Source organism: Bombina bombina, chromosome 2 (assembly GCF_027579735.1).
Source record: "Bombina bombina isolate aBomBom1 chromosome 2, aBomBom1.pri, whole genome shotgun sequence".
NCBI lineage: Eukaryota > Metazoa > Chordata > Amphibia > Anura > Bombinatoridae > Bombina > Bombina bombina.
Genome location: NC_069500.1, coordinates 649,987,740 through 650,001,847, shown reverse-complemented (window position 1 = coordinate 650,001,847; position 14,108 = coordinate 649,987,740).

The window sequence follows — 14,108 nt, the reverse complement described above, 5'->3', positions numbered from 1 at the left end:
AAAGTCTCTTACCATATATTTAGTAAAATGTTCTTTAATGTTTGACAGTGTGTATAGAGAAGTTAGAGTGGATTGCTGAGACTTAGCTGGATAGAATTGACTGTTTCTATCAAATCAATTATTTTTATCTTTCTTATGATTTTGCTAGTTCACAGTAGCAATGTGCTTTGACAAACTTTTTGTTATTTAGTTCATCAGTTATATGGCAAACTATTGTTAAGCTGCTTATATAAATGTGCCAGTAATATCACTTTAATTATTCAAACTACATAGATTGCCTTTGCTAATATATTGTGGTCAACATTGAATTTACTTAAAAATGGATATTCTCAATATCAAATGATCCAAAATGGATCCGGTATTACTACTGGTTTTAGCGTTTTTTCTACTAGGTTCTATTATCACGTATATTTGTTGTGATAAATATTAGATATATATAATCGCAGACAACTTTTGAAGGCAGTAATGCAAGTATTAGCACTATAACTTTGAGTTGGATTGTATCCTGTCTTATATCACCGCTGCTTAATTTAGCGTTAGAGAGGGTACGCTCTTACATTGTAGCACAATATAGCTAATAGTGTCAAATTTCTTTGCTATATCATCTTTCACTCAGTTGTTCTAACTTAATATAGATGCGGCTTACAGCTTGGCGTTTTTCGTATTTTTCAAAAGTTAAGTATTGGGGTATTATATTTCATTCCCCCCTTCCTCTTACTAGTATGCTTTTTACAACGCCTTACTTAAAATTGCCGGTTAAGAGTAGTGTCTGATATACGGTATTAAATCAAATCCTATTTCTGGGATTGTTAGCTCAATTCTGAGGTACCACTACTTGTATTTTTAAATTATAGACCAAACATCCTGCTATTTAAAAAATGTTAGGACGCATTCATAGCAAACATTTCCCTAACATGTTTCGCCACTAACGTGGCTTTTTCAAAGGGTACGGCGCGGCCAAAATTGTGTCTTTTTATTGGCTCGCACTCCTTCTCCTATTGGTAGTTGTTTTGACGAATCCAGAGGTTCGTTACAGGGAGCAAATCACTCGCTGCTAGATGTTTTGTACTTATGTAAAGCGAAGTGTTATTGGGAAGGACTGTTTTCTCATTCTAGCCTTACGTATGCTTAGAGATTCTATGAATCAGAGTTAATATGCAGATTAAGAGTGCAAGTAAAACTGTTATTGTACTGTTGTGTTCTTTATTAAACGGTATGGCATATTCTTAAAATTTAAGCCCAGAGTTTGTCTTTTTATTATGGACTTTTTACGCTTCCCGTATGTTATTTTGTACTAACAAATAGTTCTCCAATATACTTTGAATGTCCTGTTACTGTACAGCCTTTCTCTAAAGGGCTGGGATGATAGTAAATATTATTTTTGACTTATAGTTAGTATTTGTCTGATGGTGGGAATGAAATGTTTCATTAAAATTACAAATATTAATAAAGATCAATTGGGCCATCTTTATTCTTGTCCTCTTAGTTTGAATATTTCATATATTTTTTTCTCTTTTTCCCACTAACCAATTCCCAAATGTTGATGTTTGTAGATACCTTTATTTATAGTAATTTTAATTGTTATCTTGGATAATTAATTCTCAGACGATGATGTGCTGAGTTGGGACAATAGGGGAGAAAATGTACTTTTGCAAAAACTTTTGAACATTTGTTCATAACCTGGATCATTTTTGAGGTTTTGCACCATTAATTATAAATATAGTACATTTTGGAGCATGGAAATGCTAGGGCTAAATTACTGTATAGATCCTAACGGTTTATGTATTGCATAGATAGTAGGTGCCTGTTCTTGAGATAGTGTTGGTGAAAAAAGGTGCTTCGACGGTGACTAAGTGCTTTTGTTTGGAAAAGTGTTAATAAGTGACGTGAGAATTAAGATGATAATAATGATGTTATATGAACGCTATGGTAAAAAATAATAATACATGGGAATTCTTGTAGGATTAATTATGTGGTAGCCTGCTGACTTACAGCTTATACCTGGCTATATGATTATAATAGTTTAGATCTATGGTCTTCTGTACGTGTCTGTTGAAGTTAGAAATTATTGGCTCTTATTTTTGTTGTATAGGAACATTACATGGATATACGAGTACTGCATATTTAAATGTTAAGTTATTGGTGTTCAAATGTGATTGTGTCGTGATCTCTCTTTAAGTGGATGGTGGCACTGAAATAAACAAAATATTGTATCTCTGTACTTCATAATTCTTGTGAAGTGATAGATTGTCTAAGTATTAGGGTAGAATAAAAATGTGAAAATCATATTGATTGTGATCTTATGTGAATTCCTAAATTCAAGGGGAGTGTTGAATTAAAGCGAGGGAGTGTTGGGTTAAAATTATGATGTGTAATAGCAAGGTGAGTGACAGTTAATCTGGTCTTTTAATAATAGTGAATGTGTGGCAATTGTGCCAATTGTGATGGGTATGGTTGATAAAAATTTTTTATCGATTCCTCAAATGCTCAAAAGAGTTCTATTTTAATTCTTATTCTATTAGTCCCTTGGTTTTATCATCTTATTCATATTCACAAATATGAGAAATAATTATTGTGCTCATTTAAGCCATTGGGTTGTATGGAGTTGAGTAGATAAATCCATCTACTTTCGTGCTGAAGTAAGCTTGTTTCTTTATCTCCTCCTCTGATTCCGAAGTTGACTTTCTGTATACCACAACATTTTAACCCTTCAGATTTGCCTTGATGAAATTTGTAGAAGTGATGGGCTACTGATGAGATAGTCTTCTTGTTTTTTAAGTCTTTAGCTGCATTTTTAATATTGCGTACATGTTCCTGTAGCCTCGTGCGTAATTTACGTGTCGTCATTCCTACGTAGATTTTCGAACATTGACATTGTAGGACATAAATTACGCCGGTAGTGTTGCAATTAATAAAGGATTTGATTGGATGTTTTTTATCAAATCTGTCTGTAATTGTTGTTGTTTTTTTCAAGTATTGACAGCTTATGCAGTTCCCACATGGGTAGGAACCAGCCTGTATACTGTTAATGGTCTTTTTCTTTTTACTGGTATAGTGGCTAGGGCTTACTAAGTCCTTCAGATTCTTTGTACGTCGATAACTGACATCTACTTTGGGTCCTATGAACTGACCCAAAACATTGTCAGATTGCAAGATATGCCAGTGTTTATTGATTATTTGGATTACATCCTTGCTTTGTGCATTGTAAATTAATATTAATCTGGTTTTGTTATCTTTCGTACGAGTCTTGGGTTTCAATAAATTCTCTCGGTTAGTTTTTCTTGCCTTGTTTTTTGCTTTTTTGATTAGGGATTTACTGCACCCCCTCTGGCTAAGACGATCTGTTGTTTCCTGTGCTCTGACTTCATATAGATCTGGTTCTGAACAGTTTCTTTTCACCCTTAGGAATTCTCCAGTGGGGAGGGATTTAATCGTGCTTGGTGCGTGTGCACTTGTATTGAATAAGATGGTATTGGTAGCTGTTTTCTTTCTGTACAAGTCTGTCCCCAGCATGTCATTACTTTTTTTGAAAATTCTCAAATCCAAAAATGAGATTTCCGTTTGGCTGGATTCATATGTTAACTTGATGTTCAGAGGGTTTTGGTTCAGAATCTTTAGGAACATGTCTAGTTTTTGTTTGGGTCCTTCCCAGATTAACAGGATGTCATCTATGTATCTTAGCCAGAGGGGGATGTGTTGAGTGAACTCATCATTTTCATGAATGAAGACAGTGTTGTGCTCCCACCAACCTAAGAATAGGTTGGCGTAGGTGGGTGCACAAGCTGTCCCCATCGCTGTCCCCCTTGTTTGTAGATAGAATTGGTTGTTGAAAACAAAATAGTTCTTTTTGAGTACAAATTCAAGCAATTTCATCACGAAATTATTGTGACTTTCATCCTCTTCTGTTCCCAAATTCAAATAATATTGTACTGCTTCCAGCCCTAGTTCATGTTTAATGCTGGTGTAGAGGGCTTCAACATCTGCGGTGACAAGCCAAGATGTGGGTCCCAGTTGGATGTCTTGTAAGTGCTGAAGTGTCTCCATTGTATCTTTTATGTACGAAGGAATTTCTGTAAGGAATTCCCTTAGTCGTTGGTCAATATATTTGCTTGCTTTCTCAGTTAAATTTTCATTGCCCGATACTATGGGGTGGCCTGGTGGGTGCTTCGCATTCTTATGCACCTTGGGGATTAGGTAAAAGGTGGCCACTTTCGGATGGTTTACAGTCAGAAATTTTCTCTCTTTTTCATTAATAATGTTGTTCAATTTGGCTTGAGTGATGAGATCTTTATATTGTGTAAGAAATTGTTCTGTTGGATTACTCCACAATTTTTTGTAGCATGTTTCATTTGTTAACTGTATGTTAACTTCTTTTAAATACATCTCTGTAGGCCATAAGACAATATTGCCACCTTTGTCCGCCTGGCGGACTATTACATCTTCCCAATTTTGAATTTCTGCTAGTGCACGTTTCTCTCCTTTAGTTAAATTAGATAGAGGTGATTTCACTTGTAAGTTGGATATTTCCTTGCAGACGATGTTGTTAAAAATTTGAATGCTAGGGCTTGTGGAGGATTTGGGTATATACTTGGATTTATTGGTTAGGTTATTTCTCCAATTTGTATTGTCCTGAGTTTCATTTTCTTTTAGTAAATCTTCCAAATCTTGTAATAATGTTAGATCTTCTATAGTCCATTCTAAGTCTGATTCTTTCTGATTTTTGGCATCTGCGTATTGTTTGCGTAATAATAATTTTCTTAGGTATAATTGTATATCCTTTATATTCTCAAACTTGTCAAGTGAAGTACTAGGGCAGAATGATAGGCCTTTAGTGAGCAAGGATAGATGGTCTTCTGACAACATTTTTTTGGATAGATTTAACACTTTCGTTGTTTCATTTTGATTTTGGAAAAGGGACTGGGGCTCCTTTTGTAAGGCTTGTTGCTGTGTCTGGTCTCTCTGATGTTTCTGGTTCTTGTTACTTTTTTGTTTGCCCCCCCTACCTCTTCTGGTGGGTCTGGGTTTATGTTGGTACCTTCCTCTAAAAAACCTTTCCTTTTTCTATTTTCAGATTGTGCTGGGGCAGATATGGTAGATCTCTCAGGGGTTCTTTCGTCTATGGGGTTATCTGATTCTTCTCCCTCTGTTTCTGTGTCACTTTGTATAATTGTCACTCTTTGCCGGTTTGTAGAGGTATTTGAATTGAATTTTCTTTTCCATCTGTATACCCTGTTGTTTTGGAAATCTTCAACATCTCTGTTTAGTTTCCCCATTTTGGTTTGTTTAATTTCTGCCTCATATCTGTCGAGTTCTTTTTGGTATTTTTTATAGGAGGTTTCAAAATCTTTAAGTGTCTCAAATTGTTTTAGTTGTTCATTTTGGGATTTTATCAGTTCCTCTAATCTGTCAAATTCTGCAGTGTCGTGTTTGATGAGGATGTTCATGAGTTTATTAGAGCACTCAGACAGAGCTTCTTCCCATTCTATAGTTAATTCTTTTTGCTTGAACTCAAATGCGGGGAAGAGCTGTATTCTGAGTCCTCTAGGGATCAGTTTTCGTTCTATATACTTATCAAAGAAATGGTGATTCCACCAAACTTTGTCTTGTTTGTAAAGATTTTTGTGGAGTTCACGTAGCAGTTGATCCAATCTATCTGATGTTGGTTCTGTATTTTGTGACTGTGTTTCACTGAAAACCTCTTGGAAATCTGTTAAACGTTTATTATTTCTAGTTATCCTGTCCTGTTCCAATTTATTTGCCATTTTAATTGATATATAGTATTCACAAGTGCGTGCTCTATTAGTGTGACCTAGTTTACTAGGTAAGCGATTCAACAAAGAAAGAAAAAAGTACTAATGGCACTGCTGAGGGTAAAAGGTTGGGGTAGCCTATAAATCTCTAGAATTAGAGATAGATTCTATGTACATTTGTATCTGTAAATCTAGTTTAATTACCGAATGGCTGAGGTGCTGTGCACTTGTATACTGAGACACTCTAGATCAATCCTTGGATTGAAAAAATTGTGCACCTGAATAGCACTCTTACCCCAATCTGGAGCGGCAAGATTTGGACAAAGGCTGAGTAACTATAGAGTGGGAGTGCTGAAAAGTATTAAAATATAACTTTTATTTGAAAATTTAAAATAAAAAACCAAAAATACACACACATACATCTACATATATACAATGTTAAAAAATACAGGGTTTGGTCGGATTTATCTTAATCCAATGTATTCTATTTTAGATAAAGTAGTGATATCTTAGGTTTTGAAATGATTATTTCAGAGTCAGTTTTTCATTTAAAGTTAGTATAGGTCTGATATAGCGTATGTAATGCGTGGTATTTATACACCTTATACCACTGTACCGATGATTCTGTTATTTCTTGTCTATTGTGCTTAAGTTACAGTCAGTATTGTCTTGCGTGGTAATACGTGGTTATGTGTGGTATTATATGACCCTATATCACTGTATTGAGGACTCTATTGTTCCTGGTATATTGATCTTAAGTTATAGTCGGTCTTGTCTTCCTAAGTTCTTTGTTGAACATACATAAAGTAGTACAATTTTGTAGAGACTAGTTTAAACGTGATATGCGGCGGAGTCTAATTTGTCTTATTATAAATATTGATGTTTTGGACTTTGCACATTAGATATCACTGTTGTTACCAGAATGATTTTTCAAATATGAAATGGGTGATGTTCTGTATTTAAAGCTTTGCTTACAGTAGTCAGCTGATTCTTTTGCTAACAGCTACTATCTTGATATAATATAAGTTATGCCTGATATATTCTCTGGCTGTTAGATTGAACTGTGGTAGCTGCTATCTAACGGCTAGATTTAGAGTTCGGCGGTAAAAGGGCTGTTAACGCTCCGCGGGTTTTTTTCTGGCCGCACCATAAATTTAACTCTGGTATCGAGAGTTCAAACAAATGCTGCGTTAGGCTCCAAAAAAGGAGCGTAGAGCATTTTTACCGCAAATGCAACTCTCGATACCAGAGTTGCTTACGGACGCGGCCGGCATCAAAAACGTGCTCGTGCACGATTCTCCCATAGGAAACAATGGGGCTGTTTGAGCTGAAAAAAAACCTAACACCTGCAAAAAAGCAGCGTTCAGCTCCTAACGCAGCCCCATTGTTTCCTATGGGGAAACACCTCCTAAGTCTGCACCTAACACCCTAACATGTACCCCGAGTCTAAACACCCCTAACCTTACACTTATTAACCCCTAATCTCCCGCCCCCGCTATCGCTGACCCCTGCATTACACTTTTAACCCCTAATCTGCCGCTCCGTAAACCGCCGCCACCTACGTTATCCCTATGTACCCCTAATCTGCTGCCCTAACATCGCCGACCCCTATGTTATATTTATTAACCCCTAATCTGCCCCCCACAACGTCGCCGACACCTACCTACACTTATTAACCCCTAATCTGCCGAGCGGACCTGAGCGCTACTATAATAAAGTTATTAACCCCTAATCCGCCTCACTAACCCTATCATAAATAGTATTAACCCCTAATCTGCCCTCCCTAACATCGCCGACACCTACCTTCAATTATTAACCCCTAATCTTCCGACCGGAGCTCACCGCTATTCTAATAAATGTATTAACCCCTAAAGCTAAGTCTAACCCTAACACTAACACCCCCCTAAGTTAAATATAATTTTTATCTAACGAAATAAATTAACTCTTATTAAATAAATAATTCCTATTTAAAGCTAAATACTTACCTGTAAAATAAATCCTAATATAGCTACAATATAAATTATAATTATATTATACCTATTTTAGGATTAATATTTATTTTACAGGCAACTTTGTAATTATTTTAACCAGGTACAATAGCTATTAAATAGTTAAGAACTATTTAATAGTTACCTAGTTAAAATAATTACAAATTTACCTGTAAAATAAATCCTAACCTAAGATATAATTAAACCTAACACTACCCTATCAATAAAATAATTAAATAAACTACCTACAATTACCTACAATTAACCTAACAATACACTATCAATAAATTAATTAAACACAATTGCTACAAATAAATAAAATTAAATAAACTATCTAAAGTACAAAAAATAAAAAAGAACTAAGTTACAGAAAATAATAAAATATTTACAAACATAAGAAAAATATTACAACAATTTTAAACTAATTACACCTACTCTAAGCCCCCTAATAAAATAACAAAGCCCCCCAAAATAAAAAATTCCCTACCCTATTCTAAAATACAAATATTACAAGCTCTTTTACCTTACCAGCCCTGAACAGGGCCCTTTGCGGGGCATGCCCCAAGAATTTCAGCTCTTTTGCCTGTAAAAAAAAACATACTATACCCCCCCCCCAACATTACAACCCACCACCCACATACCCCTAATCTAACCCAAACCCCCCTTAAATAAACCTAACACTACCCCCCTGATGATCTTCCTACCTTGTCTTCACCATGCCAGGTTCACCGATCCGTCCTGGCTCCAAGATCTTCATCCAAGCCAAGCGGGGGCTAGACATCCACTGAAGAAGTCCAGAAGAGGGTCCAAAGTCTTCCTCCTATCCGGCAAGAAGAGGACATCCGGACCGGCAAACATCTTCTCCAAGCGGCATCTTCTATCTTCTTCCATCCGATGACGACCGGCTCCATCTTGAAGACCTCCAGCGCGGATCCATCCTCTTCTTCCGACGACTAGACGACGAATGACGGTTCCTTTAAGGGACGTCATCCAAGATGGCGTCCCTCGAATTCCGATTGGCTGATAGGATTCTATCAGCCAATCGGAATTAAGGTAGGAATTTTCTGATTGGCTGATGGAATCAGCCAATCAGAATATAGTTCAATCCGATTGGCTGATCCAATCAGCCAATCAGATTGAGCTCGCATTCTATTGGCTGTTCCGATCAGCCAATAGAATGCGAGCTCAATCTGATTGGCTGATTGGATCAGCCAATCGGATTGAACTTGATTCTGATTGGCTGATTCCATCAGCCAATCAGAAAATTCCTACCTTAATTCCGATTGGCTGATAGAATCCTATCAGCCAATCGGAATTCGAGGGACGCCATCTTGGATGACGTCCCTTAAAGGAACCGTCATTCGTCGTCTAGTCGTCGGAAGAAGAGGATGGATCCGCGCTGGAGGTCTTCAAGATGGAGCCGGTCGTCATCGGATGGAAGAAGATAGAAGATGCCGCTTGGAGAAGATGTTTGCCGGTCCGGATGTCCTCTTCTTGCCGGATAGGAGGAAGACTTTGGACCCTCTTCTGGACTTCTTCAGTGGATGTCTAGCCCCCGCTTGGCTTGGATGAAGATCTTGGAGCCAGGACGGATCGGTGAACCTGGCATGGTGAAGACAAGGTAGGAAGATCATCAGGGGGGTAGTGTTAGGTTTATTTAAGGGGGGTTTGGGTTAGATTAGGGGTATGTGGGTGGTGGGTTGTAATGTTGGGGGGGGGGTATAGTATGTTTTTTTTTACAGGCAAAAGAGCTGAAATTCTTGGGGCATGCCCCGCAAAGGGCCCTGTTCAGGGCTGGTAAGGTAAAAGAGCTTGTAATATTTGTATTTTAGAATAGGGTAGGGAATTTTTTATTTTGGGGGGCTTTGTTATTTTATTAGGGGGCTTAGAGTAGGTGTAATTAGTTTAAAATTGTTGTAATATTTTTCTTATGTTTGTAAATATTTTATTATTTTCTGTAACTTAGTTCTTTTTTATTTTTTGTACTTTAGATAGTTTATTTAATTTTATTTATTTGTAGCAATTGTGTTTAATTAATGTATTGATAGTGTAGTGTTAGGTTAATTGTAGGTAATTGTAGGTAGTTTATTTAATTATTTTATTGATAGGGTAGTGTTAGGTTTAATTATATCTTAGGTTAGGATTTATTTTACAGGTAAATTTGTAATTATTTTAACTAGGTAACTATTAAATAGTTCTTAACTATTTAATAGCTATTGTACCTGGTTAAAATAATTACAAAGTTGCCTGTAAAATAAATATTAATCCTAAAATAGCTATAATATAATTATAATTTATATTGTAGCTATATTAGGATGTATTTTACAGGTAAGTATTTAGCTTTAAATAGGAATTATTTATTTAATAAGAGTTAATTTATTTCGTTAGATAAAAATTATATTTAACTTAGGGGGGTGTTAGTGTTAGGGTTAGACTTAGCTTTAGGGGTTAATACATTTATTAGAATAGCGGTGAGCTCCGGTCGGCAGATTAGGGGTTAATAATTGAAGGTAGGTGTCGGCGATGTTAGGGAGGGCAGATTAGGGGTTAATACTATTTATGATAGGGTTAGTGAGGCGGATTAGGGGTTAATAACTTTATTATAGTAGCGCTCAGGTCCGCTCGGCAGATTAGGGGTTAATAAGTGTAGGTAGGTGTCGGCGACGTTGTGGGGGGCAGATTAGGGGTTAATAAATATAATATAGGGGTCGGCGATGTTAGGGGTAGCAGATTAGGGGTACATAGGGATAACGTAGGTGGCGGCGATTTGCAGTCGGAAGATTAGGGGTTAATTATTTTAAGTAGCTTGCGGCGACGTTGTGGGGGGCAAGTTAGGGGTTAATAGATATAATACAGGGGTCGGCGGTGTTAGGGGCAGCAGATTAGGGGTACATAAGTATAACGTAGGTGGCGGTCGGCAGATTAGGGGTTAAAAATTTTAATCGAGTGGCGGCGATGTGGGGGGACCTCGGTTTAGGGGTACATAGGTAGTTTATGGGTGTTAGTGTACTTTAGGGTACAGTAGTTAAGAGCTTTATAAACCGGCGTTAGCCAGAAAGCTCTTAACTCCTGCTATTTTCAGGCGGCTGGAATCTTGTCGTTAGAGCTCTAACGCTCACTGCAGAAACGACTCTAAATACCAGCGTTAGAAAGATCCCATTGAAAAGATAGGCTACGCAAATGGCGTAGGGGGATCTGCGGTATGGAAAAGTCGCGGCTGAAAAGTGAGCGTTAGACCCTTTAATCACTGACTCCAAATACCAGCGGGCGCCCAAAACCAGCGTTAGGAGCCTCTAACGCTGGTTTTGACGGCTACCGCCGAACTCTAAATCTAGGCCTAAGTATGCTAGTCCCAGTTACTCAGCATATTATTGGATTGTCATACTACGTTCTCAAACGCTTTGAAAAGCATATATGTATATGGTTTCTTAAGCTCTTTGCTATTGGTTTTGCTTAGTATCTAGAGCTTATCTAAAGTCTCTTACCATATATTTAGTAAAATGTTCTTTAATGTTTGACAGTGTGTATAGAGAAGTTAGAGTGGATTGCTGAGACTTAGCTGGATAGAATTGACTGTTTCTATCAAATCAATTATTTTTATCTTTCTTATGATTTTGCTAGTTCACAGTAGCAATGTGCTTTGACAAACTTTTTGTTATTTAGTTAATCAGTTATATGGCAAACTATTGTTAAGCTGCTTATATAAATGTGCCAGTAATATCACTTTAATTATTCAAACTACATAGATTGCCTTTGCTAATATATTGTGGTCAACATTGAATTTACTTAAAAATGGATATTCTCAATATCAAATGATCCAAAATGGATCCGGTATTACTACTGGTTTTAGCGTTTTTTCTACTAGGTTCTATTATCACGTATATTTGTTGAGATAAATATTAGATATATATAATCGCAGACAACTTTTGAAGGCAGTAATGCAAGTATTAGCACTATAACTTTGAGTTGGATTGTATCCTGTCTTATATCACCGCTGCTTAATTTAGCGTTAGAGAGGGTACGCTCTTACATTGTAGCACAATATAGCTAATAGTGTCAAATTTCTTTGCTATATCATCTTTCACTCAGTTGTTCTAACTTAATATAGATGCGGCTTACAGTTTGGCGTTTTTCGTATTTTTCAAAAGTTAAGTATTGGGGTATTATATTTCATTCCCCCCTTCCTCTTACTAGTATGCTTTTTACAACGCCTTACTTAAAATTGCCGGTTAAGAGTAGTGTCTGATATACGGTATTAAATATCCTATTTCTGGGATTGTTAGCTCAATTCTGAGGTACCACTACTTGTATTTTTAAATTATAGACCAAACATCCTGCTATTTAAAAAATGTTAGGACGCATTCATAGCAAACATTTCCCTAACATGTTTCGCCACTAACGTGGCTTTTTCAAAGGGTACGGCGCGGCCAAAATTGTGTCTTTTTATTGGCTCGCACTCCTTCTCCTATTGGTAGTTGTTTTGACGAATCCAGAGGTTCGTTACAGGGAGCAAATCACTCGCTGCTAGATGTTTTGTACTTATGTAAAGCGAAGTGTTATTGGGAAGGAATGTTTTCTCATTCTAGCCTTACGTATGCTTAGAGATTCTATGAATCAGAGTTAATATGCAGATTAAGAGTGCAAGTAAAACTGTTATTGTACTGTTGTGTTCTTTATTAAACGGTATGGCATATTCTTAAAATTTAAGCCCAGAGTTTGTCTTTTTATTATGGACTTTTTACGCTTCCCGTATGTTATTTTGGAAGCAGTACAATATTATTTGAATTTGGGAACAGAAGAGGATGAAAGTCACAATAATTTCGTGATGAAATTGCTTGAATTTGTACTCAAAAAGAACTATTTTGTTTTCAACAACCAATTCTATCTACAAACAAGGGGGACAGCGATGGGGACAGCTTGTGCACCCACCTACGCCAACCTATTCTTAGGTTGGTGGGAGCACAACACTGTCTTCATTCATGAAAATGATGAGTTCACTCAACACATCCCCCTCTGGCTAAGATACATAGATGACATCCTGTTAATCTGGGAAGGACCCAAACAAAAACTAGACATGTTCCTAAAGATTCTGAACCAAAACCCTCTGAACATCAAGTTAACATATGAATCCAGCCAAACGGAAATCTCATTTTTGGATTTGAGAATTTTCAAAAAAAGTAATGACATGCTGGGGACAGACTTGTACAGAAAGAAAACAGCTACCAATACCATCTTATTCAATACAAGTGCACACGCACCAAGCACGATTAAATCCCTCCCCACTGGAGAATTCCTAAGGGTGAAAAGAAACTGTTCAGAACCAGATCTATATGAAGTCAGAGCACAGGAAACAACAGATCGTCTTAGCCAGAGGGGGTACAGTAAATCCCTAATCAAAAAAGCAAAAAACAAGGCAAGAAAAACTAACCGAGAGAATTTATTGAAACCCAAGACTCGTACGAAAGATAACAAAACCAGATTAATATTAACTTACAATGCACAAAGCAAGGATGTAATCCAAATAATCAATAAACACTGGCATATCTTGCAATCTGACAATGTTTTGGGTCAGTTCATAGGACCCAAAGTAGATGTCAGTTATCGACGTACAAAGAATCTGAAGGACTTAGTAAGCCCTAGCCACTATACCAGTAAAAAGAAAAAGACCATTAACAGTATACAGGCTGGTTCCTACCCATGTGGGAACTGCATAAGCTGTCAATACTTGAAAAAAACAACAACAATTACAGACAGATTTGATAAAAAACATCCAATCAAATCCTTTATTAATTGCAACACTACCGGCGTAATTTATGTCCTACAATGTCAATGTTCGAAAATCTACGTAGGAATGACGACACGTAAATTACGCACGAGGCTACAGGAACATGTACGCAATATTAAAAATGCAGCTAAAGACTTAAAAAACAAGAAGACTATCTCATCAGTAGCCCATCACTTCTACAAATTTCATCAAGGCAAATCTGAAGGGTTAAAATGTTGTGGTATACAGAAAGTCAACTTCGGAATCAGAGGAGGAGATAAAGAAACAAGCTTACTTCAGCACGAAAGTAGATGGATTTATCTACTCAACTCCATACAACCCAATGGCTTAAATGAGCACAATAATTATTTCTCATATTTGTGAATATGAATAAGATGATAAAACCAAGGGACTAATAGAATAAGAATTAAAATAGAACTCTTTTGAGCATTTGAGGAATCGATAAACATTTTTTATCAACCATACCCATCACAATTGGCACAATTGCCACACATTCACTATTATTAAAAGACCAGATTAACTGTCACTCACCTTGCTATTACACATCATAATTTTAACCCAACACTCCCTCGCTTTAATTCAACA